This window comes from Gadus morhua, unplaced genomic scaffold, assembly GCF_902167405.1.
Source record: "Gadus morhua unplaced genomic scaffold, gadMor3.0, whole genome shotgun sequence".
Taxonomy (NCBI): domain Eukaryota; kingdom Metazoa; phylum Chordata; class Actinopteri; order Gadiformes; family Gadidae; genus Gadus; species Gadus morhua.
In genome coordinates this window covers 208,593-235,874 of record NW_021963951.1, presented here as the reverse complement: position 1 = coordinate 235,874, position 27,282 = coordinate 208,593, and the positions used below count along the sequence as shown (strand labels likewise).

Below are 27,282 nucleotides of genomic sequence, written 5' to 3'. Positions count from 1 at the left end.
AGAAAACAAGGTTTTTTCTTCACCATAATTGCAAAAAATGATTGATGACCAACTAAATGAGTATGAATTATGTGCAAAACACAATATAATAAAAACAATCACTGCTACATTGGGACACATTCCCACACCTGAAGGACCATTTTGACATTTGGTCATGAACTATGTTGACATGTTGTGCATGTTAGTTATCCTTGACAGGTTCAGCAGATGGGTAGAAGCAGTCCCATCAAAAGACCAAAGTGCGGCTACAATAATCAAGTTTCTGACTAGAGAAGTCATGCCAAGGTTTGAAATTCAATCAGAGATAAGCTCAGACAATGGGCCAGCGTATATTCAGCAAACACTGTTTCAAGCACTAAATAGAACTGGTTAGATGCAATTATTATCTTCACACACAACTACACACACACACACACACACACACACACACACACACACACCTATATACACATATACACACATCCAGACACACACACACACACACACACACACACACACACACACACACACACACACACACACACACACATCTATACACACATAAAACATTAAATAAGGAATGCAAATGAGGTATTATCAATTATAAATACAAACATATTTAAAACACATACAAATTTCGGGTCCAATGTTTCCAGAAGCAAGGTGAGTACCTTATATCTCTCTGAGAGATATCAATTAGACATCAATCAATATCTATAGCAATACTGAGTTATCACATACAAGCTAAATAGAATGACACAGCTAACTTTGCATGTGATGCTTACGGTTAGATTCATGCTTTCACTTACATTTCAAGGGGCCCCATAAGGGACTTACATAAGAACAATTAAAAATAGAATCAACGGAAATATGCTTTTGAACAACTAACTACGGTACACAAGTTTGTATTTCTACAATAGAAACGCAAAGTTCCAGAGCCAGATGCAGACACACCGGAGCCTACAAACTATGTCTGCCAAGCAAGGAGTAACAGCCACATGATGCAATCAAATAGTGGCAGGGGTTTGAATGAATTCTGTTTTTGTGTTTAACCATTCACAAAAATATTGATTGTATAATCTATATAAAATCAGCAACGTTTTGTCAAATTTACCATGGATACAGCAGAAGGACTATCAGAACAATTAGATACCATCTCCTGAATGATCTATCAAATTAAGCTAGCCTTGGTTATGCATTGGCAGAACCAAGAGGGGTGTGTGGGATGATAGGGGCGACATGTTGTGCGTTTATCCCCAACAACACAGCTCTGGATGGGTCGGTGGCCAGGGCTCTGGAAGGATTATAGTGCCTCAGATTAGAGTTGGCAGAGAACTCCGGAATCAATAACCCCTTCTCAGGACGGATGGAGAGCCTGTGAGCAGTGAGTGCTAAAGGAGCACCAGGTGTCATCCAAGAGTACATGGAGATCCAGTTGAACCTGGAGGCACAAATGAGGATCCAAAGGAGGCCCGACCCGATCCTACTGGACGGTTGGGAAAATATGCCCTTGCCAAGGAGGGACGAACATTGGACTGTGATATCTCAAACACCAGGTGGAGGCTCACGAAATGTGCTAGTAACCTCTTCATGTGAGCCGGCCTCGTGATCTACAAGGCTTGATGTCAGCCAACAGGAGCAACATCTATGACCTTGTCCAAAACCCCCCACCTGTATCCTGCGCACCAATACATCACCAGAGCCATTCAAAAAGAGCCATACAGACAATCATATGAAATAATAATCACATAAAATTATTAACTTTTAGTTTATTATTATGTCACATATTTTGGAGAATGAGGATTTTCAATGCATGCTGAAAACATATTGTTATGATTTTTTATGAGGGTATTTTAGGTACACATTTGATTTGGTTGTATTCTAAGTGTGGAAACATTGTGGTGTTATGTTTAGATAGGTTTTTTGATCTTTTTATGAATACTTTGCGGGAGTCAAAAGTATTGGACATAATACACCACATTTGGCAATCTTTTTCATCACCAGGTTGCGATCCCTGGATGCAGGTTGAGACTCCTGCTTTAGATTAGCTGTGTTTTTTCTAGGTAGCCAGATGTGGTACTATTCTGATCCAATTGACGGCACATGATCTCATAGACTAATTAATAGATAAAGGGGACAGGGGATAATTTCAGTAATAGAGATGTTATTATTGTTTTCTTTTATTGAGGCTTGGGCAAGCCTCAAAGGGGGGATATGTGGTGGAAATTAACCTTACATTCTATGTTAAACTATGATTATTATTAGGCCTACATATCATATATATACTTTAATGGTGGAGAAGAGCTGATCACCTCTAACCTAGATGTTGTGTGCCGTGTGACACCAGTGAGTGGGTCCAGGATATTCTCACCTGATGGGCCATGTGATACATCAGTCAGAGAGTCCAGTCTACTCCCATATTGATGTACTCTCTGTAAACAATGCTTACATTCACACATGTGCATCATCTCTGTTTGTATAAGGATAATATATGTTCTAAGGTCACATTGAAACTCAGAAGACATAGGAGTATGCTGACATCCACACAGTATGACCCTGATGGGAAATTCTATATTTGATGAAAGTCCAACTTTGTATTGTGTAAGAATTGGGGATATAAGGAGCTGTCCGGGATTCATTCGGTAGTGTGTATTAGCGAATACCATTCAGCTTTGTTGTCTCTCGTTTGCGGGTGGCAATAAACTCTCCATCTATACTTGACCTGGACTCCCCGATTCCTCTTTGCTTATAGCTAGTTGAAGTGAATTAGATAAGTTGTTATTATTAATTCTACAAAACTAGCCTGTTACTACGAACTAAGCAACTACCGTACACGTATTAGCATTTAGCACTAGCTCAATCACGACTCCTTCAGAATTCTTGTGGGTGGTTACGAACCAACCAAGTGGGCAGGGCCATGAATAATAATTTGACAACGCTACGTCACAGTGTCACCTTATCCAGATCGGCTCATTTCTTCTGCCTTTTTCCTTTCATTGCCAATTGCATTCAGCAGACAAACTGCATAGATTTCAAACTTACCACAGCTCACAAACTTATTCAGACCTATGTTATTTAACAAACAATAGGAAAAATGTGATTTTAATGGCATGGTCTCTTTAAAGTAACCCAACACCTTCACTCTCTGTCCCTGAAAACCTCAATCAAAGCCAGAAATCTAGGGGTTATCATGGATTCTGATTTACATTTCGAAAGTCACATCAAATCAGTTACAAAATCTGCATATTATCACCTTTAAAATGTAGCAAGACTTAGAGGGCTCATGTCCACCGAAGACTTACAAAAACTTGCACATGCCTTTATCACTAGTAAGCTTGATTACGGCAATGGTCTCCTTACAGGTCTCCCAAAACAAACTCTAAGGAAGCTTCAGCTTGTTCAGAATGCTGCTGCTAGAGTTTTAACAAAGAACAAAAAATTTGAACGTATTACACCAATTCTTAAATTGTTACATTGGCTTCCTGTAGGTCAGACAATTGATTTTAAAATCATGTTGCTAACCTATAAATCCCTACATGGTCTAGGCCCAAAATATTTAACTGATATGCTTCCACTACATAAGCCTTCTAGAACACTAAGATCTTCTGAGACCAATCTGTTAATTATCCCCAGAGTAAACACGAAACATGGGAAAGCAGGATTTAATTACTATGCAAAAAATAGCTGGGATAAACTCCCTGAGGATTTAAGACTTGCCCCAACTCTGAGCACCTTTAAAACAAGATTGAAGACTTTTATGTTTGCTTTAGCTTTCTGCTAAATCTTAAATACTTTACCTTTATTTTACTAAAATGCCTTTTTAACTTTCCCTTTATTTTCTATTTTTACCAGAAAAATACATGATCTGATACCAGAGAGAAAGGTTGTATAAGGGTTAGAGTCCTGTGTTTGTTTGTCCTTTTGGTCTGGGCTAGAGTCCTAGAAGCTGGGTTAGAGTCCTAGAATAAGTTGAATAAGGCCTTTGGTCTGGGCTAGAGTCCTAGAAGCTGGTTTAGAGTCCTAGAATATTGTTAAGGGTTAGAGTCCTGAGTTTGTATTTGTATAAGGGTTAGAGTCCTGAGTTTGTTTGTATCAGGGTTAGAGTCCTGAGTTTGTTTGTATAAGGGTTAGAGTCCTGAGTTTGTGTCCAAGTTCTGTCTGGGTTAGAGTCCTAGAATCTGGATTGGAGTTCCAGAGAAAGGACCAAGTTCCTTTAGGTCGGGTTGTAGTCCCGACTTGGGTTCCAGAGAGACTGTTGATCTGATCTTAAATACATTGCACTTTCAATTTTACTTACTAAAAAGCCTTTTTAACTTTCAATTTAATTTTCTCTTAAATACATTGCACTTTCTATTTTACTCATTTCTTGCATATGTTTTCTTTTACTTATCTATTATTTTATTTTATGGTGTGACAAAGTTTATATGTGAAGCACTTTGAGTCTGCCTTGTGTATGAAAAGTGCTATATAAATAAAGTTGCCTTGCCTTTATTTAAAACATGTCTTTCATTAACATATTAAGATCACATGAATAACATTTCCATCTCACTCTAGATTCAATGCATCTCAGTCGAGTGTGTCTTGACGAGGCTGGCTGCTAGCGCCAGCTTCAGGGGCTGTGGCAGCTCGTACCTGCGAGCTTTCTACCAAACGTTTTGCGTTGAGTTGATATTTAAGGGTTGATGAACTCCGGTGATAAGAAAATTCCTTGCTGCAGAGATTGCAGATAACGGTGTTGCTATCTACAGTTCCGTCCGGGAGTTTAAAACTTGAAATTTCCGTGCACGGGGCCGAGCAGCGTCTTCTCGTCTGCCTCCATTTTGTTTCAACGCAAATGACGCACCGGGTCAAAGGGCACTATAGAAGTGCGATCAATATGTTTTTTTTTGTTTTTTTCTGTGATTAATTAATCGAAATTAAAGCGTTAGTTTGAGTGGGTGTTCAATAAAAAAAATTAAAAATTGCTAATGTGTTAAATAGTTAACCGTCTTACAGGGGCGCAGGCTTAAACCAGTAGAAACAGAGTGAAGCGTTTGAGTCTGCAGCCGTCAGAGCGGCCATGTTGAGTCAAACAGCACTATGTTAGACGCTGGGGGGGCCATGACGATGGTTCTGGTTACATCTTGACATGCTAAGACTGTGTGTGTGTACGCGCGTGTTATTGTGTGTGTGTGTCTGTGTGAGAGAGAGAGAGAGAGAGAGAGAGAGAGAGAGAGAGAGAGAGAGAGAGAGAGAGAGAGATTTTTTTAGATTTTTCAAAAACACTTTATTTACAATCAACCGAGAGTACAATACATCAGGAAAAGTGCCATTTGTTCAGTCTTTACGCTTTTTTTGAGGTTTATCCAACAAAATTCTGTGCAAAGTGCAAATCATCATTTTCAACAAGGCAAATAATATTATTGTAACATCAGCGCTGTTTAAAAGCATCTACATCCCCAATCGCCTTATAAAACGTATACTCCAGCCAGACTCTGGCTCTGACGTTACAGAGGAACACAGGAGGGGCCTCATGCCCTGCTCTGTCCTCCACCTTATTTCTCCGGCTGATGTACACGGCCATTTTCGCTTCTCCTAAGAGATAATTTACCAGCTGCCACTTAAAATATTACTTTTTTGTATCCAGCACCAAAGATAAGAACTTTTTCAGAAAAAAGCATATTCAACAGACTAAAAACCAAAGTTAAAAGAGAGAAAAAAACAGTGAGTCTTGGGCACTCAGTAAAAATATGGAAAACTGTCTCCCGTAGGCCACAGAACGGACATGTGTTTGAAACAGCAGGATTTAAAACCGAGATAAAAGTATTTGAGGCGATGGCACCATGTAGTACCCTCCACTGGAGGTCAGCTGTCCGTTTTTTGAGGGGAGGGTTATATAAAACCCTCCACTGGGGGCAGGTCCCCCCCCCACCCTGGCCTGTTGCTCCATACTGTGGGGGGTCTGCCGCTCAGTCCTTTCTTGCGTATTGCTTTCACAATGTTCTCGTATAATAATAATAATAATAATAATACATTTAATTTAGAGGCGCCTTTCAAGACACCCAAGGTCACCTTACAGAGCATATAGTCATCATACATTTTTTAAAAAAAACAAGACATTGTGGAAAAATTTAATAAATAAATAAATAAATAAACATAAGCAATAAGAAATAAATAAAACAAAAACGAAAAAACAAACCAAAAAAAACAAAACAATCAAAACAGTGATCAGTTAGACGTTATGTGCGAGTTTGAACAGGTGAGTTTTGAGTCGTGACTTGAAGGTTGTAATGGTGTCTGACTGTTTTATGTGTGGGGGGAGGGAGTTCCAGAGCCTGGGTGCTGAACAGCTGAATGACCGGGCACCCATTGAAGTGAGTCGTGATGTGGGGATACATAGTAGTCCAGCAGAGGTTGAGCGGAGGGAGCGGGAGGGAGTGTATTCTTGGAGGAGGTTGCAGAGATAACTGGGGGCTAGGTTGTGGAGAGCTTTGTAGGTGAGGAGTAGGGTTTTGTATTGGATGCGGTAGTGTACTGGGAGCCAGTGAAATTGAATGAGGACAGGGGTGATGTGGTCAGATGATTTGGTGCGGGTGATGATCCGGGCGGCTGAGTTCTGAATGATCTGCAGTCTGTTGATGAGTTTGGTGGGGAGTCCGGTGAGGAGGGCGTTGCAGTAGTCTATGCGTGATGTGACAAATGAGTGAACTAGGATTTCAGCGCTGGATTGGGTCAGTGATGGGCGGAGTCTGGCGATGTTGCGGAGGTGGAAGAATGCAGTCCAGGTGATGTTGTGAATATGGGGTGTGAATGAGAGGGTGCTGTCCAGGATGATGCCGAGGCTCTTCACTTTGGAGGAGAAGGGTACTGGGAATCCATCGATAATTATGAGTGGAGCTGGGGTGTGTTGTGATTTAGTGAGGGTGGATTTGGGTTCGATGAGCAGGGCCTCGGTCTTGTTTCCATTGAGTTTCAGGAAGTTCCTGCTCAACCAGCTCCGGATCTCTTCCAGGCACGTGATGAGGGAGGTGGGGGGGATGGCAGCGGTGGGTTTGGTGGAGATGTAGACCTGTGTGTCGTCAGCGTAGCAATGAAAATGGACCCCATGGTGACGGAGGAGTGTGCCCAGCGGGAGGAGGTAAGTGGTGAAGAGGAGTGGACCCAAGACTGACCCCTGGGGGACGCCCAGTGAGACACCTGAACACCCAGACTTGTGGTTGCTTAGTTGTCAACAAATTGTTGACGGCCGGTGAGGTAGGATATAAACCAGGAGAGTGCAGCACCAGTGATCCCAATACCAGCTAGGCGGTCCAGGAGCAGAGGGTGGGAGATGGTGTCGAATGCTGCGCTGAGATCAAGGAGGATGAGAATGGTGAGTAATCCAGAGTCGGCTGCAAGGAGGAGGTCGTTGGTGATTTTGACTAGGGCTGTTTCAGTGCTGTGTTTTGGACGGAAGCCAGATTGGAACGGTTCGTGGAGATTGTTAGTGTCGAGGTGGGACTGTAGTTGTGCGGCAACCACCCTTTCAAGTGTTTTGGAGATGAAAGGGAGATTGGAGATGGGCCGGTAATGGTTAAGGTCAGATGGGTCAGCACCAGGTTTTTTTAGGATGGGAGTGATGGCAGCCAGCTTGAGAGTGGGGGGTACAGTACCAGTAGTGAGGGAGGAGTTAATTATGTTGGTGATCATGGGGGAGATGGACGGAAGACATGCTTTGACAAGGGAGGTGGGAAGAGGATCGAGCTGACAGGTGGTGGTTTTGGCTTTGCGGATGAGTTCTGAAACAGTCTGTTCTGTTACTAGGGTGAAGTCAGAGAGGGAGCTGATGAGAGGTTGGCAAGAGGTGATCATCCAGGGTGGGTCATCAGAGGGGGTGCGAGATGAGGCCAGTTGTTGGTGAATGGTGTTGATTTTAGAGCTGAAGAAGTCAAGGAACGCAGTGCATTGGGTGGTGGAAATGTCTGGAGGGAGAGATTTAGGAGGCTGAAGTAAGTGGCTGACTGTTGAGAAGAGGACTCTGCTGTTGCCTGTACCAGTGTTGATGAGGTTGGAGTAGTATAAGGTTTTGGCAGTGGTGAGGGCATTCTTGTCGTGATGGAGGTTGTCCGAATACATTTGGCGGTGTACAGTGAGTTGAGTCTTATTGTAGAGTCGCTCCAGTCTAATGTAGCCTTGTCGGCCCGGTGCAGGCTGAGCTTGCCCGGGCTGCTGACAGCTAACAGGGGGCCGGTCTCTTCACCTAACGCTGGGCTCAGGATGATGTCTGGGAAAGGGTCCGTGGGGTCTGGTATTTCCTCTCCTCGGGAGTACTTCATGAGGAGGCTCCTCTCCGTCCCACAGAGCTTCTGCCTCCAGAGCTCCAGCAGCTTCTGAACCACCCTGACCGATCGAATGCCCAGGAGCGAGCCCAGGGCCCCGGCCCCCGTCAGCTCCGGCCCTGCAGCCTCCACCAGCCGCTGCAGGCTCACAGTCTTTGACCTATACAGTGATGTCAGCAGCCCGGGCGTCACGCTACAGACGTCCAGCCTGCTCCAATGGATCAAAGGCTCCTTTAGTAACCAGTGCAGAGAGTTAAAATGTTCACATGTTTTGTGATTAAAAAGGGCCCAAGACTTAAAAACGCCCTGATAAAAAGGAGGAAGCCCATTCAACTTTAAAAATTTTGAATCAGTTAAAAACAGAGCAGTATCCAGCCCCAATTTACTCACATCTCTGAGGATACAGCTGGTCACGTTCCTCCACACCAGGTCGGACGGCCCTGTCAGAAACCTTTTTTTGAACTGCAGTCTGAAAGTGGCCGTTCTGCTGGCCAGGTGGATGAGGCCCTGTCCCCCCTCCTCTCTCGACAAGTATAGCACCCCCTGTGGCACCCAGTGCAGACTCCCCGAAAAGAAATCAACAATTTTTTTCTGGATTTCCGCTAGTAGGCCAGAGGGGGGGTCCACACACGACAGACGATGCCACAAGAGGGATCCAACAAGATTATTTAAAACTAAAACTCTACCTCTGTACGACATTTGAGGGAGCAGCCATTTCCATCTTCTCATTTTTTCCTCTGCTCTTTCAATGACAGTCTCCCAGTTTCTCTTCACCACCGCCTCATTCCCGAGAAACACTCCGAGATACTTTAACCCGTCCCTTCTCTAGGCAAGGGTCTGGGGGAGAACCAGGAGACCGTCAGACCATTCACCAACAGCAAGGGCTTCACTCTTTTTCCAGTTCACCCTTGCTGCTGATAAAATAGTAAAATCATTAATAATATTTTCTAACTTGTTTATCTCACGCTGATTCTTAATAAAAACAATGAGATCGTCAGCATAGGCCGATAAAACAATGCTTCCACTAAAACCAGGTAAAATTAGACCTTCGATATTAAGACGTATTTTGTTGAGGAGGGGTTCCAGGGAGAGCGAGTAGAGCATCCCAGGCAGAGCACAGCCCTGCCTGACGCCTCTACACACTCTAAAAGGAGCACACAGACTACCATTGACTTTTAGCACACTCTCAACCTCACTGTACAACACCTTGATCTTAGCTATAAAACCAGCGCTGAACCCAAAACTCTCCATAACTTCCCACAGAAAGTTATGTTCAACGCGGTCAAAAGCCTTTTCATGGTCCAGAGAAATCAAACCAGTGTTAAAACCCAATGAGCTGGAGACATCCAAAACATCACGAATGAGGTGGACATTGTCCACCATGGACCTGCCGGGCACACAGTAGGTCTGGTCCCGGTGGATGACCTGCTCCATAGCTTTCCCCACCCTTGGACGACAAGGAGGAAATTACATAAGGCCCAGACCAGTTGCCTTCTAGTTTGCCCCCTTTTCGCCCTTGCTTCCTCATGTTGGCCTTCATGACCTCATCCCCATCTTTGAATAAGAAAGACTTCATTTTCTTCCCCTTCGCCTGTTCAAAGGCTTTCTTCTGCCTTTTTTGGGCCACTTTTATGTTCTCGTATACCTGAAAAAAATATGAAATGATTTTAATGCAATTGTCTCTTAAAACTTAATTTCAGGAGTAATTGATATATATATATATATTTATATATATATATATATTGCCATTTTACCATCACCTTTAATGCAGATCTGCGACTTCTGCAGTTTGTGCCTCAAGCTTCTCGTCGCTTGAGTCCCAGACAGACGTAAGAGAGTCCCCATCCTTCTCTAAATTAATCACCCCAGGGGAGCAAGGGTGGGTAGGGTGCCTCCCAAAAAGGGCACAATACGGTGTGAACATGGTTGATCTTGTTGTGGGATTTCTAATAACTTATCTAATTCACTTCAACTAGCTAAAAAGCAAGAGGAATCGGGGAGTCCAGGTCAAGTATAGATGGAGAGTTTATTGCCACCCGCAAACGAGAGACAACAAACCCGAGTGGTATCCTCGAATACACACTACCGAATGAATCCCGGACAGCTCCTTATATCCCCAATTCTTACACAATACAAAGTTGGACTTTCATCAAATATAGAATTTCCCATCAGGGTCATACTGTGTGGATGTCAGCATACTCCTATGTCTTCTGAATCCCAATGTGACCTTAGAACATATATTATCCTTATACAAACAGAGATGATGCACATGTGTGAATGTAAGCATTGTCTTCAGAGAGTACATCAATATGGGAGTAGACTGGACTCTCTGGCTGATGTATCACATGGCCCATCAGGTGAGAATATCCTGGACCCACTCACTGGTGTCACACGGGACACAACATCTAGGTTAGAGGTGATCAGCTCTTCTCCACCATTAAAGTATATATATGATATGTAGGCCTAATAATAATCATAGTTTAACATAGAATGTAAGGTTAATTTCTACCACATATCCCCCCTTTGAGGCTTGCCCAAGCCTCAAATAAAAGAAAACAATAATAACATCTCTATTACTTAAATTTCCCCATGTCCCCTTTATCTATCAATTAGTCTATGAGATCATGTGCTGGCAATTGGATCAGAATAGCACCACATCTGGCTACCTAGAAAAAACACTAATCTAAAGCAGGAGTCTCAACCTGCAGCCAGGGATCGCAACCCGGTGATGAAAAAGATTGCCAAATGTGGTGTATTATGTCCAATACTTTTGACTCCCCCAAAGTATTCATAAAAAGATCAAAAAACCTTTCTAAACATAACACCACAATGTTTCCACATTTAGAATACAACCAAATCAAATGTGTACCTAAAATACCCTCATAAAAATCATAACAATATGTTTTCAGCATGCATTGAAAATCACCATTCTCCAAAATATGTGACATAATAATGAACTAAAGATTAATAATTTTTAAAAATATGCATCGTGATAATGTACCCAAACATGGACATTTCAGCATTTGAAATCTTGAATTTGCCTGTAGGTTTGCACGGGACTGAATGGCTCAGGTGATCTTCATGTATTGGTGCGCAGGATACAGGTGGGGGGTTTTTGGACAGAGTCATAGATGTTTGCTCCTGTCGGCTGAAATCAAGCCTTGTAGATCACGAGGCCGGCTCACATTGAGAGGTTACTAGCACATCACGTGAGCCTCCACCTGGTGTTTGATATATCACAGTCCAATGTTCGTCCCTCCTTGGCAAGGGCATATTTTCCCAACCGTCCAGTAGGACCGGGTCGGGCCCCCTTTGGATCCTCTTTTGTGCCTCCAGGTTCAACTGGATCTCCATGTACTCTTGGATGACACCTGGTGCTCCTTTAGCACTCACTGCTCACAGGCTCTCCATCCGTCCTGAGAAGGGGTTAATGATTCCGGAGTTCTCTGCCAACTCTAATCTGAGGCACTATAATCCTTCCAGCGCCGGAACTCTGTTGTTAAAAAAAAATAAAAGCACAACAAGTCGCCCCTATCATCCCACACACCCCTCTTGGTTCTGCCAATGCATAACCAAGACTAGCTTAATTTGATAGATCATTCAGGAGATGGCATCTAATTGTTCTGATAGTCCTTCTGCTGTATCCATGGTAAATTTGACAAAACATTGCTGATTTTATTTAAATTATACAATCAATATTTTTGTGAATGGTTGAACACAAAAACAGAATTCATTCAAACCCCTGCCACTATTGCATCATGTGACTGTTACTCCTTGCTTGGCGGACGTAGTTTTGTAGGCTCGGCGTGTGCCTGCATCTGGCTCCGGAACTTTGCGTTTCTATTGTAGAAATACAAACTCATGTACAGCAGTTAGTTGTTCAAAAACATATTTCCTTTGATTCTATTTTTAATTGTTCTAATGGAAGTCCCTTATGGGGCCCTTGAAATGTAAGTGAAAGCATGAATCTAACCGTAAGTATTACGTGCAAAGTTAGCTGTGTCATTCTATTAGCTCGTAAGTGATAACTCAGTATTGCTATAGATATTAATTGATGTCTAATTGATATCTCTCAGAGAGATACAAGGTACTCACCTTGCTTCTGGAAACATTGGACCCGAAATTTGTATGTGTTTTAAATATGTTTGTATTTTGATAATACCTCATTGGCATTCCTTATTTAATGTTTTATGTGTGTGTGTGTGTGTGTGTGTGTGTGTGTGTGTGTGTGTGTGTGTGTGTGTGTGTGTGTGTGTGTGTGTGTGGTTGTGTGTGTATGTGTAGTTATAAAGATAATAATTGCATCTAACCAGTTCTATTTAGTGCTTGGAACAGTGTTTGCTGAATATACGCTGGCCCATTGTCTGAGCTTATCTCTGATTGAATTTCAAACCTTGGCATGACTTTTCCAGTCAGAAACTTGATTACTGTAGCTGCACTTTGGTCTTTTGATGGGACTGCTTCTACCCATCTGCTGAACCTATCAAGGATAACTAACATGCACAACATGTCAACATAGTTCATGACCAAATGTCAAAATGGTCCTTCAGGTGTGGGAATGTGTCCCAATGTAGCAGTGATTCTTTTTCTTACATTGTTATTTGCACATAATTTATACTCATTTAGTTGGTTATCAATCATTTTTTGCAATTATGGTGAAGAAAAAACCTTGTTTTCTAATTCTCCTCAACACTCCTCAACACCTCCCCCCTTGCGCAATGGTCAAAACCATGCGCACTTAAATGATAAGCAAACCTAACGACGCCGTTGGTGGAACCAACGTTGGAACTCCTAACCTCAACCATCCGTAAACTAACACCAAGCTATTGGGAAGGGAAACCGAAGCCAGTATATCCAAAACCAAAGGTTGATATTTGTGGGTTTTACCATCAGCCGCCCTGAAACCACGCCGTTACCAAGTCATGCACTAAACCGAAAAGATTTCATGCGTCAGCAGGCCTTCATGCCTCAACTGTCAAATAAAACGCAACATGCCCTGTCCCAATACCACCACCTCTGCTGCTGGGGCTGCCATATCCGACTCCTGTTCCCCCTCCACCATTCACCCTCCGGCTCTTCCTATGATGGTTGCAGTTTGTCACTTCATCATCAAGTGAGCCAGTGCTCACAGTGACTGCCAAGTAATCGTGACTGTGCCTGTTTTAGGTTGTCCCGGTCTTCAAGGCGGGATCTTACCCGTCGTTGGCTAACCAGCCTTCCATACTGGCTTAGTGCAGGATGCCGTGCCTGGGATACAATCAATCCCCACCCATAAGGTGGTTTTGACCACAAAGTGGAGGGATGGAGACAGAGTCTTCAATCACAATTGCCCATGCAGCCAAGGCTGTAATGGACACACCAGAGCAGCTACAACAACAACTAAAATTTGACCCCATGTGTGCGGGGTATATATGATGGGGTGAATCTAAAGGTAATTTATCAGTTAAAAGTATCATATTATCAAATATTAATATTCTATAAAAGTGTTGCAGCAGCAGTCATGGCATTTGAAAGGTAAACCCACCACTTCTGAATGTAAATTGAGACCTAGCATGTAGGATCCCTTCCCAGCAGATGTAGCGTTAATCCACCTATTGTCCTTAACTAAGGAGATGTGAAAATAAAACAAAAAATCACAATATTAAAACTTGCATTTTCAATATTAGGCGATTCACTTCTGTGTTAACCGTTACTCATAATCATAATTCCCTTTATTATTCCACCCGATTGTCCTATACTCACTATTTAAATTGGGCGATCTAATCTTATTATATTCTACCTATTGTTTGCATGTTTTGTCTGAAGTAAGCTTTTGGTACCCCTTCGTGTATTCCATCACACTAAGTAGGAGAGCATTCTCCCCTGCCTCTGTGGCCCTAACACACACACGAGAGCAGGCTCAAACACACACCCTTTTTTATTGTATTTTACTTATTTAATTTTAAATGACATTTGTCATTGTGGATAACATGAATTCATAAACTTGAATAATATTTTAACGTACTCATTTAGTCTAATTTTTAAGTATTTGGTTATTATTTCTAGATTGTACGACCACTTTTAATAAATGTCCGTTATTATCGTAATTCCTTAGGAAATATTTTATTTGTGTTGTTATCTTGGCACCTAGACCTCGTCAGGTCCAAACACCAAAACAACATCCACCTATCCACTGCGGAGTCCAAGGTTTGGGTAAGCTGAGCTCCTCTTTTGAGGAGTGCAACTGTGTTTACCCTGAATTCTTCTAATAAGAATCCCCAGCGCTGGTAGCCCCCTGGACTCCTGTGGACGAGCGGTGTGCATGTTATTGACAACATTGAACGCTAATTGTTCATTTTATGGAGTCTAGCTAATTACCCTTAAAACCTGTGATTACCATGTAGCTCTAATACTTCTATACTGGGCTCTCCATTGATTGCCCTACCCTCTCTCTCTGTGTCCTTTACATTAAACTCATCACATCCAGAATCCTCTCAATCCTCTCCCTTACCCAACATGCTGTAACCCTCTGAACCAACACAGTGTTTCACCAATTGCTCTGTGTACCAAGATCTATTGATTCAAATCACATGGTACCATGACGTTATGGAGAGTCTCAAAGGTTGTCGCGACACACAGAACCACAGAGTCACCGATCCCAGTGGTGGTTCTCTGATTTTCCTAAAACAGGGGCCATTAAGGGGCCACAGGTTATATCGAAGGACCAAGTAGTACAGTGTACATCCAATCACAAATGTAATCTATTCAGCACAATGCAAATCCATTCTCTCACTCACTCACTCACTCTGAAAATAAGAATTTCTCAGATTGTCACCCTTGGAGTTGAAATAGGTATTGACTATGTGTGTCCCGAGAATCCTACAGTTTTGGCGAATTTCCCTGCCATGGGGAGGTGAGAGGCATACTTTGAACCTACACAAGTGTAAGTGGCTCCAGTGTCGGCCACCATTGGCGTGCCTCTATCATTAACAAGAACCTGTAGTATTGATTCCTCATCAGCTTGTTTTGTGATTGCTACAAGCTGACCCTCCCCTTGTGGATTCTCTGGGCACCCCTAGTATCCTTGTCCCATAAAAGGACCTGGCTGGGAGCTACCTCCTTGTTCTTGCCTTCCCTGATAGCTGTTGCCCTGTCCTTGCTGGGGTGGGAAAGGGTTAATTGAACAATTTTTCTTAATATGTCCTTCCTGGTTGCACCCATAACATATTAAAGGACCTCTGCGTTGTCCTTTGAATCCTTGTTGTTGATTATATTTAAATTGACCTTGGGACCCTTTACTCTGATTCTGCCTATTCCCATTTGTTGGGTTGCCAGAATTATGTGTGTGTATCTGAATGACAGGTGGAGTGGGTGACCATTGGCTCTGAGGCTGTTGTACTGGGGGAGAGAATGCCTGTTGAGGAGGTTGGGTTAGTGATGATCCCTGCTGGACGGCCTGCAGTATTGTTTCAACCGGTTCTGAAACAACCGCCTGTTTTTTCTTCTTTGTGAGTTCTTCTAACTGAAACTGAGATAGCTTCCTCAGCACCTCTTTGCTTTGTTCCTGTATTTTTTGTTCATTTTGGCGATATTTGTCCACTGCATGAACCAGATGACTACTGAAATCTCTGTGAGATTTATCTGTGATCAGTCCAACCACATCATCCAGCTTAGCCCTGATTGAGCTGGGTAATGTCTCCATCACAGAGTTTCTGAACAAGACCGAAAACACAGGATGGGTTTCAGGATCCACATCCGTTTCCAAGCGCCATCTGTCCACTTGGGCCTGCAGATATGCTGCAGGATTCTCCGTGTCGTTGATAGGGAGGCCTCTCATTTTTTTATGATCAATGTGGGTCGGGAACTCCCTTCTGAGTGCGGTCCACATCGCCACTCTGTAGCGATCAAGTGTAGTCCCATCATCCATCTCGTCCATTATATCCAACCCTCCATTCCTCAGTACAGACTCCATTTTGGCTAACCCCAATACTCTTGCCAACAGAGCTTTCAGGTCCCCCACTGCGATTAGTCTCCCCACTGTAAGTTCCTCAAATGTTCTAATCCATTGTGATCCCCCGTTATATATGTTAGGGAGTCTAGATAAGACCCCCTCCAAGTCCTGTGACCCCCATGGTTGATAACAGGCCTGTTGACCTTTGATTAGAATGGGAAAATTTCCTGGGAGAGTGTCGGGTGCCTTTTTCTCTCTATGTGATCTCCTTAGTTTCCCCTGTGTTTCGAGTGCCAGGGGGCCCTGCAATGCTGTACCACAGCAAGACTCCCCCAATGCTTGACCCACACAGGGGAACTCTCTTCTTGTTTCTTGTTCTGACTTTTTAATTTCCTCCTAGCTTTCCTATTCATGGGCTTCACCAAAACCTCTTCTTCCACATGCCCATCATCACTATCCTCATCTTCGCCCTCACTTTCACTAGATCTAGTTTCAGCATCATCACACCCTCCTCTTGCCTTTCTAATCCCCTCATAACAGTCCATGTGTATGGGTGCGCCCTTCCTTCCCTGTGTGTTACATTGCTTATCTTCCTCATCGAGTGTAACCTCCCCTTTAATCGCGACCATGCCTTTTAACAATGGATACATTTTTGACGGCTTGTATGGTGGTGGCTCAGCCTTTAGAGGCAATGGTTGAGCCTTTTCGTCATTGTTTATTATCTGCCTGGCTACTCGATGTAATGAACGCCACCTATCTCCTTCCTCTTCGAACAGAGCTAGAATTAACTCTTCCCTGGCCTTCTTCTATAAGGCCTTTTTTCCACTCCTGTTAGTTTTGTGATTCCTTATCACTACCTCCATGTCTCTACACACTATTGGATCGAAGGTCCCTCCCATGGGCCATATAGTGCCTAATTTAGCTGTTCTTTTCTCCCATTTCTCAGAGGTGCTTGTTATCTCTTTTCTGAGCAATGGGTTACTTTCGCTCAAAATCTCTACCGCTGTTGGTGCCATTTTAAATTACTATTTATTAATATAATTTATCCGAGTTTACTCTACTAGTTAGTTTAATTGTTTTATTATTTTTAAAACTACAAATGTGCACTTCCCCCGTGCTTCTCTCTCTCTCTCTCTCTCTCTCTCTCTCTCTCTCTCTCTCTCTCTCTCTCTCTCTCTCTCTCTCGCGGGATCTGCGTCCCAGCTGTTTTTAGATGTACTCTGCTCCTAGGCCCCCACCCTTTCTGACCACAGGCTAAGAGAACACACCTCTAGATAAAGTTTCGCCCACTTGTTCCAGACAAGTTATTTATTTTTCTGACTGTCTTAATGACAGTCAGAGATAAACTAAAAACAAAACGGATTGTAAAAAGCCTCCGAGGCAACTTAATCCAACACAACTTAAATACAGAAGGAAACTGTTTATACCACGTTCAATAGTGTATCGAAAAAACGGCCGAATTTGTTTGCACAAGATACTGACTGGAACTCACTCACTCGTCTTTTAATGAAAAAAGACTGGAACTCACTCACTCGTCTTTTAATGAAAAAAGACTGGGACTCACTCACTCGTCAATAAATGCAAAATAAAAGACTGGAACTCACTCAACTCGTCTTTTAAATGAAAAATAAAATAATAACTCCAGATGGGAAGGTATTGACTGGAACTCACTCAACTCGTCAATAAAATGCAAAATAAAAGACTGGAACTCACTCAACTCGTCTTTTAAATGAAAAATAAAATAATAACTCCAGATGGGAAGGTATTGACTGGAACTCACTCAACTCGCCAATAAAATGCAAAATAAAAGACTGGAACTCACTCAACTCGTTCCCCTAGAACACAGCCACAGGACTTTAGAGTAGAATTCTAACAATTTTGTATCAATTTAGAACCACAAACCGCCTGTTAGTTAACCATAACAACAGAGCGTCTATGGCTGTGCGCGCGCACACTCTATCTCTCGCTGGAGCTCCCCAATCTCTCTTCAAATGATTACTTTGATTCGTTGGACTGAAGAGACGCTTTACCTGCAGCAGAGCCTTCAGACGGGACAAGAACAGACCAAACAACCGTATTAATTTGTGGTAAGTCAACTTACCAGTAATTTGACGAGCTCTAGGGTTGTGTGATCCGCTCGTGCCCCGTCCGTCGGTCCAGCAGCCGGGCTGTCTCTGTTCTTCAGTTCTGGTCGTGACGCCAAATGTTGTGGGATTTCTAATAACTTATCTAATTCACTTCAACTAGCTAAAAAGCAAGAGGAATCGGGGAGTCCAGGTCAAGTATAGATGGAGAGTTTATTGCCAGCCGCAAACGAGAGACAACAAACCCGAGTGGTATCCTCGAATACACACTACCGAATGAATCCCGGACAGCTCCTTATATCCCCAATTCTTACACAATACAAAGTTGGACTTTCATCAAATATAGAATTTCCCATCAGGGTCATACTGTGTGGATGTCAGCATACTCCTATGTCTTCTGAATCCCAATGTGACCTTAGAACATATATTATCCTTATACAAACAGAGATGATGCACATGTGTGAATGTACGCATTGTCTTCAGAGAGTACATCAATATGGGAGTAGACTGGACTCTCTGGCTGATGTATCACATGGCCCATCAGGTGAGAATATCCTGGACCCACTCACTGGTGTCACACGGGACACAACATCTAGGTTAGAGGTGATCAGCTCTTCTCCACCATTAAAGTATATATATGATATGTAGGCCTAATAATAATCATAGTTTAACATAGAATGTAAGGTTAATTTCTACCACAATCTCTTAATTAAAAGGGAATGCAGTATTTTATTGAAAATCTGTCGTTGTTGAACATTGTTTCCATTTGTAGTCGTTACCTAATATTACCTGTTTTGAGGTGTTGATACTCAACAGTTCCCCTCAGATAAATATCCCAGTCATCCTGCTCTTCCCCACAGTACTTGGCCAGGGCTGACTCTATTGTCTTGTTTGTCCTCTCTGCTTGTCCATTCGCCTGGGGGTGATAGGTGCCCCATGGTTGAGCTGCAATGCATTAGTTTATGTAAATTAACTTGAACGATTAGATTCAATGAGAAATATTCTATGTCACACATACACTGTTTTACAAACATAACTGTACCTCATTCACAAATTCCCGCCGTTGGTCTGTAATAATCCTGTCGACCAGACTGAAGTCGAGGAGAATATTTAAAACATTTCGTGACACCTCAACGGCTGTTTTGGTGCACAGGGGTTTTGCCACAACCCACTTAGTAAAAAGGTCTGTTGCTGTCAGAATAAATCTGCAACATAAAATGCATTTTATAAATGTAGTAATAATCGTTAATGGACATTCCATCCCTGTCACTAGTTTTCCTTTAGACCAAATCTTTTGCATTGACTATCTTTAAATGTGGTTACACATACAACAGCCATGCATAAAAGCTACCCTTTCCCTTTACGGCAGTGGGAAGGGGACCAATTACGTCAACCCCAAGGACACTCCATGCCTTGCCAACATCAATGGGATGAAGGACAGGTGCCACAGTCTTCATCACCTCATGACGCTGACAGCGGGGACATTCATCAAACTTTAAAGCAGTCAAGTAAAGTTCCATCAAGGTCTACTCATGAGCATGACAAAGCAAAAAAACAATTACTCTGTATATTTGTTGCAATATAAGGATTAAAAGACTGTCATAAAAATATTTTAAATAAATCCATCTCAATTCAGTTTCATAACTCACCTTTCAAAAAGTCCCAAAACTCACCCATTTGTTCACATCCTCTCGCAAGGTTGCCCTGTGGTAGGATGCCATGATCTCATCCAATGTCCTGCGCCTCCCTGGATGACCTCCAGTGCCCAGGTTGTCGTGGCACTCCACAAGGACATCAAGAGACCGCTCGTTGGTGCACACAACCAACCTCGTATGGTTTTGGTGCCGATAATACAGCTCCTCATCTGCCCTACTTCAATTATGAATGTGTGTGTAGGTAACATTATGACAACAAGTAGCTTCAGGAAATCTAGTGAAATCGACTTAAACGTGTGTCTGAAAGCAGCTAGTGTGTGAGCATTTGATTACATTGTAAAATTTGTCAATTTATGGTTATGGGTAATTGTTCAATGGAAAGTGTAGGGTTATAATCAATACTCAGCATGTAATCAATTATTAAACAGCTTTTAATGTTATTCAGGCCTAAAAGTGAATAGCTACAAATATAGGTCAAATACAAGCAAATATTTTGGGCAGTACTTGGAAGGTAAAAAAGCAAAGGAATAGTGCTAATACAGAGCATTACATATAAACTGTCTCAAATGCGTTTGACACTCTGTGACTTACCCCAGAGGGTAGGTCTTTGAGACCTTCCTTATATAGCCCTTCCTGCCTTCTGGGTTGAAGGCGGTTAGGCTGTGGTATCTGTTTAGCTTCAGGTAATGATTCACTTCAGTGTACAACGCTTCCATTTCTGAGAAAATAAATGCCATAAACAAAGACAAAGACAGTTTTCAGAATTAAGGCATTAAACCGCAGAGACACTGAGTTATCAGTCCTCTCAATGTGTATGTGTGTGTTTTTGTGTAAGTGTGTTTTTGTGTGTGTTTTTTGTGTATGTCTGTGTGTGTATGTGAGTGTGTGTGTTTTTAAAAGAAAATCGGCGCGGGGGACAAACCGACTACAACCGACACAGAGACACTGAGGACCCCACTAGGGACCCCCCTGGGGTCCGCCACCCCCCTACCCAGACCCCCGGGAGGAGGTCCTCCTGGGTGAAGGAGGAGCAGAAGGTGTGGAGGTGTGTCAGTGTGTCTGAAGACCCTCCTCCACCTGGGGACACTCTGTAGAAGGACAGAGAGCCAGCAGGCCGGTCCAGATACACTCCTACTCTGGTGGAGCCAGCGGGGGGGAGAGGGAGGTCTGTCTGTGTATCGTTGTACCAGGCAGAGTAACGACCATCATAACAATGGAGACTCCAGGACTTGTTGTTCCCTCCAAGCTCGCTGTCATCACCCGCTCCTCTCCTTGTGATTCCTCTGTATGTCACTCCTATATAGACCCATCCTCCCCACTCTACCTCCCAGTAACAGCGGCCAGTCAGAGCCTCTCTACCCAACACCTGGGACCAGGAGTCAAATCTCTCTGGGTGATCCGGATACGATTGGTCCTGTCCAACCCGCGTCACCTTCCTGTTGTCCTCAGACAGTGAGAGGAGTCTGTAGGCCGTGTTGGGTCCAGTGTGAGGTCACAGGCATCTGAGGGAGAACCAGACATGATGAGCTGCTGAACCATTCTTCATCCTCATCATCATCATCATCATCACTACTACTGTATATATATACATATGTACACATTCATAGATACACACCCCTCAAAAATAACGTTATGAAAACATTAACAACAATATTATGAATATATCAACTACAAACATCTCTCCTTGGATCCAAGCTGCTCTTTTCCTTTTTATTCTCTTTCTTTTTGTGATCGCTCTCTCTTCTTCTTCAGCCCCGTCACCCCCCCTCAATGTAACAATGTAATACCTGCTGGGTTTTATACAAGCAGGTTTAATTGTGATGGTCGACAGTATTAATATACATAAGATACATCATGTCAGCCATCATCTTCATTCCCAGTAGGATATGACCTCACTTCCTGCATCAAACAAATAGTGAGTGTTTGATGTGATGAATCAAACAGACACTTACACTTCTTTAGAGCTGGTTTCAGCCTCCACACTCCACCGTGCTCCACACTGGGGGGGAAACAAAGTGAGAGCAGCATGTTGAAACATTCACCGTCATCATCTGTTGTCTCATCACGTTCTACACAACATGAGTGACAGCTGCCTCTTCAAACCACTTCATCTGGCAGCAGCATGAATCCTTGTAGGAGACATTGTCCCTGAGCGGTGAGCTGTCCTCATACCTGAGAGTGTCCAGTCTCCAGCGTGGATCCTCCAGTCCAGCAGAGAGCAGCGCAGCTCCAGAGTCTCCTGGGTGATTGTAGCTCAGGTCCAGCTCTCTCAGATGAGAGGGGTTGGAGCTCAGAGCTGAGGCCAGAGAAGCACAGCCTTCCTGTGTGACCAGGCAGCCAGACAAGCTACACACACACAAACACACACACACACACACACACACACACACACACACACACACACACACACACACACACACACACACACACACACACACCTGTAAAATCCGGTGTTTTTCCAGTCTGCAAACCACTTAGTGAACGTCATACTCCAAACACAAGTGGTGTTGCCTTGATGACGTAGAAGGTCCTTTTATGAAGCACTTCCTGGTCCATTGAAGGGACCATATTTGTGGATAAAGAATTAGCAATTAAGATAATGAGTACTGGATATTAGGGATGTGAACGGTTACAAAAAAGTGTTGACGTTTACACGACCCCTACTTTTTCGTGTACACAGTTAACCAATTCTTTATTAATTAATGAAGCTTTAATTTTATTTTAAAGTGGACCGCAGTCGCTCTTTAGGGGGATTATTTGTTTATCAACACGGCGGAAGCGCGAGCAGAATGATCGCAAAAAGATCATTTGTTTGACCGGTTGCCATGGTTATCTCCGTGTGGTTCATTTGCAGTTGTGGTGTTAATTAGGATGTTGTCAGCTTACTGTTACATTAAACTGTAATCAGAAAACGCGGTTATATGCTATAGACCCTATAGCAGGGCTATTCAACTTCCTTAACAAGTGGGCCGAAAAGGAAATTTGATGATTGTGATTGTGGGGTACTGATACTGGCTAGTAGCACCGGCTACACACAGAAACCTGATTTGCATGCAACTATGTTTGTCCTTTATTTTATTTATTTTCTTGCTTGCAACCTCTTGCGGGCCAGAAAAAAATTAAGAGGGGCCGCATTTGGCCCACGGGCCACTAGTTGAATAGGCCTGCCCTATAGTATCGGTGGCATAAAGGCTGGGACGAATTTATAATTATAAATATGTACACTTTATGCTGAAAGTACAGACCGTCGCTATTCCCATTGAAACGAATGGTGCGGTGATTATTCTGCAAAACGAGAGCTGGTAAATTGGGAAAAATGAATTAAACTGTAATCAGACAACGCGGTTATATGCTATAGACCAGTGGTTCTCAACCTTTTTTGAGCAAACGCCCCCCTGACCTTACCCTGATCCTCTGGCGTCCATCCCCCAATCATTTTTTTTTAATAAACTAACAACCCCACTCACACTCGTGTTATATTGCTTAAAGCTGTTATTGCAGCGTTTTTCATTGATTTTGCGTTGGTCACTAATAGCAATGAATGCCCTCTGAGTCGGATTTGGTGAAAAAAATATACAAATTTTCATGACATGCAAATGTCTCACCTCTGATTGGCTAACAGCACTGTCCATCACTGTAATAAACCCAATTAAACTTCCAGAGCGACGAGAGAGAGCGAGGGAGCGAGAGAGCGTGAGAGCGAGAGAGCGAGAGAGAGAGAGAGAGCGAGAGAGAGAGAGAGAGCGAGAGAGAGAGAGAGGCCACGTCTCCCGTCTTCCTTGGGCACCCCGACCGTGACCACGGCACTCCCGCGACTCCCGCCGTGCCCCGTGAACGAATGAATGAATGGCCCGGGAACCACGGGCACCGCGGCCCGGGCAACTTGGGCACCACGAAAACAGATCGCGCACAGAGGCCTAATTAGGCCCATATATTTTGTACTTGAAATGCAATGTTTTTTCACCCAAAAATTTAGAAAACCATGGCAGTTTAAAAAAATCACCTACCCAGCGCCCCCCTAGGTTGTACGAACGCCCCCGTTGAGAAACCATGCTATAGACACTAGAGCAGGGATCTTCAATTAAAATTGAACAAGGTCCAGTTACTAAAAATTCCTTCCAAGAAAGGCCCGAACCTACCACGTCCTAATAGCCTTCTTTTGTCAAATACAATCAACACGGCATATTACCTTATAATTTTAGATTTATTTATTTTCAATTTTCAAATAGCTTACTTTTAACCATGAAAAACTAGGAAGGCAAAGTAACGCATATTAACATTTCAAGTAAACAAAACAGGTACATTAGGCTTGCAATTCAAGTAAACATAAAGAGTGCATAAGGCCTACATGTGAAGTAAGCAGAACAGGAACACTAGGCCTACACTTCAAATAAACACAAAGTGCATTAGGCCTACATTTCAAGCAAGCAAAACAGGTACACTAGACCTACATTTCAAATAAACACAAAAAGAGCATTAGGCCTTCACTTCAAGTAAGCAAAACAGTGTCTCAAGTGGTGTTAGACCCAACAGGTCCTCACAGATCTCTTTCTTGTCTTGATGAAACAATCGCACATAAACCAAAAGCTGGGCATTATCCGTTACATCTGAAGACTCATCAATGGCTAAGGATGGGGCACTCTGAACAGCCGCATGAAGCTGTGACAGTGCATCATCTGATAACAATTCAGATTTTCTGGTTGTCGTTGCAGCTCACATTGGGATTTGCTTTACTTTTTCACACAATTCATCCCTTTGTTTACCTTCATGTAACGTCTCGGCAGCGGCGTTGAAGCACTCCTTCACAACAGTCATGTCACTGCAAGTTTTTTTATGTTGCCCCATGCAACATTAAGTGAGCATTCATTTGCAAATTGCTGGCCTGTAAATGAGTCTGTGAAGACACGCGTAGACCTCTAATACTGAGCTCTCAGCTCGGATATTTTCCACGCTCTTACTTCTGACTTCTGGTGATACTTTTCCTTGAAGGATCTGTGTTTGGATTAGTAATGCCGCTTAATATTCCCGCTTTTTATCAGTGCCACGGTTTCAACACATAAAAGACACAACAAAGGTTTTGTACTGCCGTTCGGGAGAATGAACAAGTATTGGTCAGTCCATTCATCTTTAAAATGTCTGTTTTCGGGGTAAACTTTCCTTATTTTTCGAGCAAGCCATTTTCTCATTCAAAATCGCCCTTCTGGTAAACAAAAAATTTGATTGGCTATTTTTTGAGTGACGCTATTACGCACATGCCGTGACAGACGGAGGGAGGGGGGGAGTTCGGTGAGTGTATGATCTTCGCTCTGTGAAGATCATTGCTTTTTGATGTTTATATGCTGTACTACAGACTATTCTGCCTTTCAATTTGTATTTCAGTGAGAAATTATTTTACTAACATAATCATGCTTTTTTATTATTATTTTTAATTTGGTCATGGGCCGGATAGGACTGTCACTTGGTCCGGACCCGGACGGCGGTCCGCCATTGGAGATGCCAGCCCTAGAGTATCTTTGGTATAAAGGCTGAGACGAATATCGAATTATAAATATGTAAACTTTATGTTTAAAGTATGGACCGTCGAGATTCTCATCGAAACAATGACGCTGTGAATATTATTATTTTTTTACGGTTTTTCGTTTCCTTATTTTTCCTAAACGGTTATGATTTACTAACCGGTTACACGTGTACCCGTGCACACCCCTACTGGATATATTAAGTCTTAACACACGACTTGTGTGACAATTGCAAGTTTCAAATCATTTTTTTTATATCTTTCCAGTGACCCTGTAAAATGTTTCTGTTGAGGCTTTCAGGGGGTCGAGGCGTCCAACTAGGGGTAAGACCCTCCAAAGACCCCCTGTACTTCACCCTGCTCTAAACTATCACCGTCACGTATACGGGGGACAGTGGGGGGGGTAATATATTTATATTTTGAGCTCATTTTTATATTTATAATTGAAAGGTTGCAGGCATATGGATGTATTAGAATATCCACCTAAACAAAAGGTGTTACATCTCCAATGATACAAAAACATGGATGCAGTCATCACAGGTACTGAGATATAATTAAGCAATAGATCATGACAGGCTGTGGTATGTGCTCATTATACCACTGTTAAGGGGCGTTGTCCGGCCCCGACGCGCAGCGGAGGGCCGGCGACCCCCTTCACAGTGGTATAATGAGCACATACCACTGACTGAAGTGATCTATTGCTTTTTGGAACGGTTACTATTATGGCAAAATGAAAGTCATAGACACACTACATTTTAAAAGAAACCAAGAAAGACAAAGTAGCCGTTTTTTTAAAGAATACAAAAAAGTAGTCCCTCCTGGCTGCCTTCAAAATGCACGACGGTCGCTATGCAACACACTTTAGCGTCCCTCCGAGAGAAGGCTCGGCTAGAGCGGTTCGCCGGCAATTTATCCGATGGAGCAGTTCACTCGCCGTGTGCCTAAGCTTTCGTTAGTCTCTCCATCGCCTTGCTCACTCCCGGAGTAACAACATTTACACCCTCTCCATCGTTCAATATATTTTTTACTTTGTAACTGTTTCTACTTCCAGGCGCGGAGTGATATGCAAACTTTCACAAAATGATTGGGCGTCATAGCAGTTATGTATACGCTCATTATACAACAGTTAAATCAATCAGATCGCTGGATTTAGTTACATAACCGTCCTCTGATGTGGAAATTGTGGTGTTACTGTTTGACCATTGAGTAAAACTGACCTTAGAGTTTCCAGTGTACAGTGTGGACTCCCCAGTCCAGCAGAGAGCAGCTTCACTCCTGAATCCTGCAGATCATTGGTACTCAGGTCCAGCTCTCTCATACTAGAGGAGTTGGACCTGAGAACTGAGGCCAGAGCTTCACAGCATCTCTCTGACAGATCACAGCCCTGGAGCCTTCAAACAGAATAAAGAGAACAGGTTAGGAACTGTGATAAAAAATAACTTAAATCTACAACTTATTACATAATGTAGAAATTGTGCTTATTCAATATTGGGTCTAAAATGTATAACTACTGCAGGGCTCTACAGTGTGCCCATTTCACTCGCATTTGCGAGTGAATATTTCAGCGTGCGAACGAGAAAAACAAAACAGGAGCACGCGTGCGAGTGACTTCTCCGGCACTTTATTTTTTTTATTTCGTGCTCTGCAGGAGCGCTGATATGAGCGTACAACGTCACTCTGACTTTTCACCAAACTAATTCACTCCGCATTCTTCGTGCATGGTGTTTTGTTTATATGTTGCTTGGCAACAGTCTGCTCAGCGGAGATCTATTTTTGCTTAGATTGCTGCTCGAGCGCCTCTCGCTGTATGTGATGGCTCGAG

The 27,282-nt window shown here is 43.0% G+C and overlaps 2 long non-coding RNA genes across 2 annotated transcripts; one reads left to right on the top strand and one right to left on the bottom strand.

The window, feature by feature from the left end:
* Positions 1–18,771: 18,771 nt before the first annotated feature.
* On the top strand, positions 18,772–20,749 carry LOC115538031 (uncharacterized). The gene is made up of 2 exons (XR_003975002.1): positions 18,772–18,834; positions 19,660–20,749. It is a non-coding gene; the product is annotated as an uncharacterized LOC115538031 (long non-coding RNA).
* A 502-nt stretch (positions 20,750–21,251) lies between these two features.
* On the bottom strand, positions 21,252–22,136 carry LOC115538032 (uncharacterized). Its single transcript, XR_003975003.1, has 3 exons — positions 22,118–22,136; positions 21,898–21,944; positions 21,252–21,447 (listed from the first exon to the last, which is right to left on the bottom strand). It is a non-coding gene; the product is annotated as an uncharacterized LOC115538032 (long non-coding RNA).
* Positions 22,137–27,282: the final 5,146 nt, after the last annotated feature.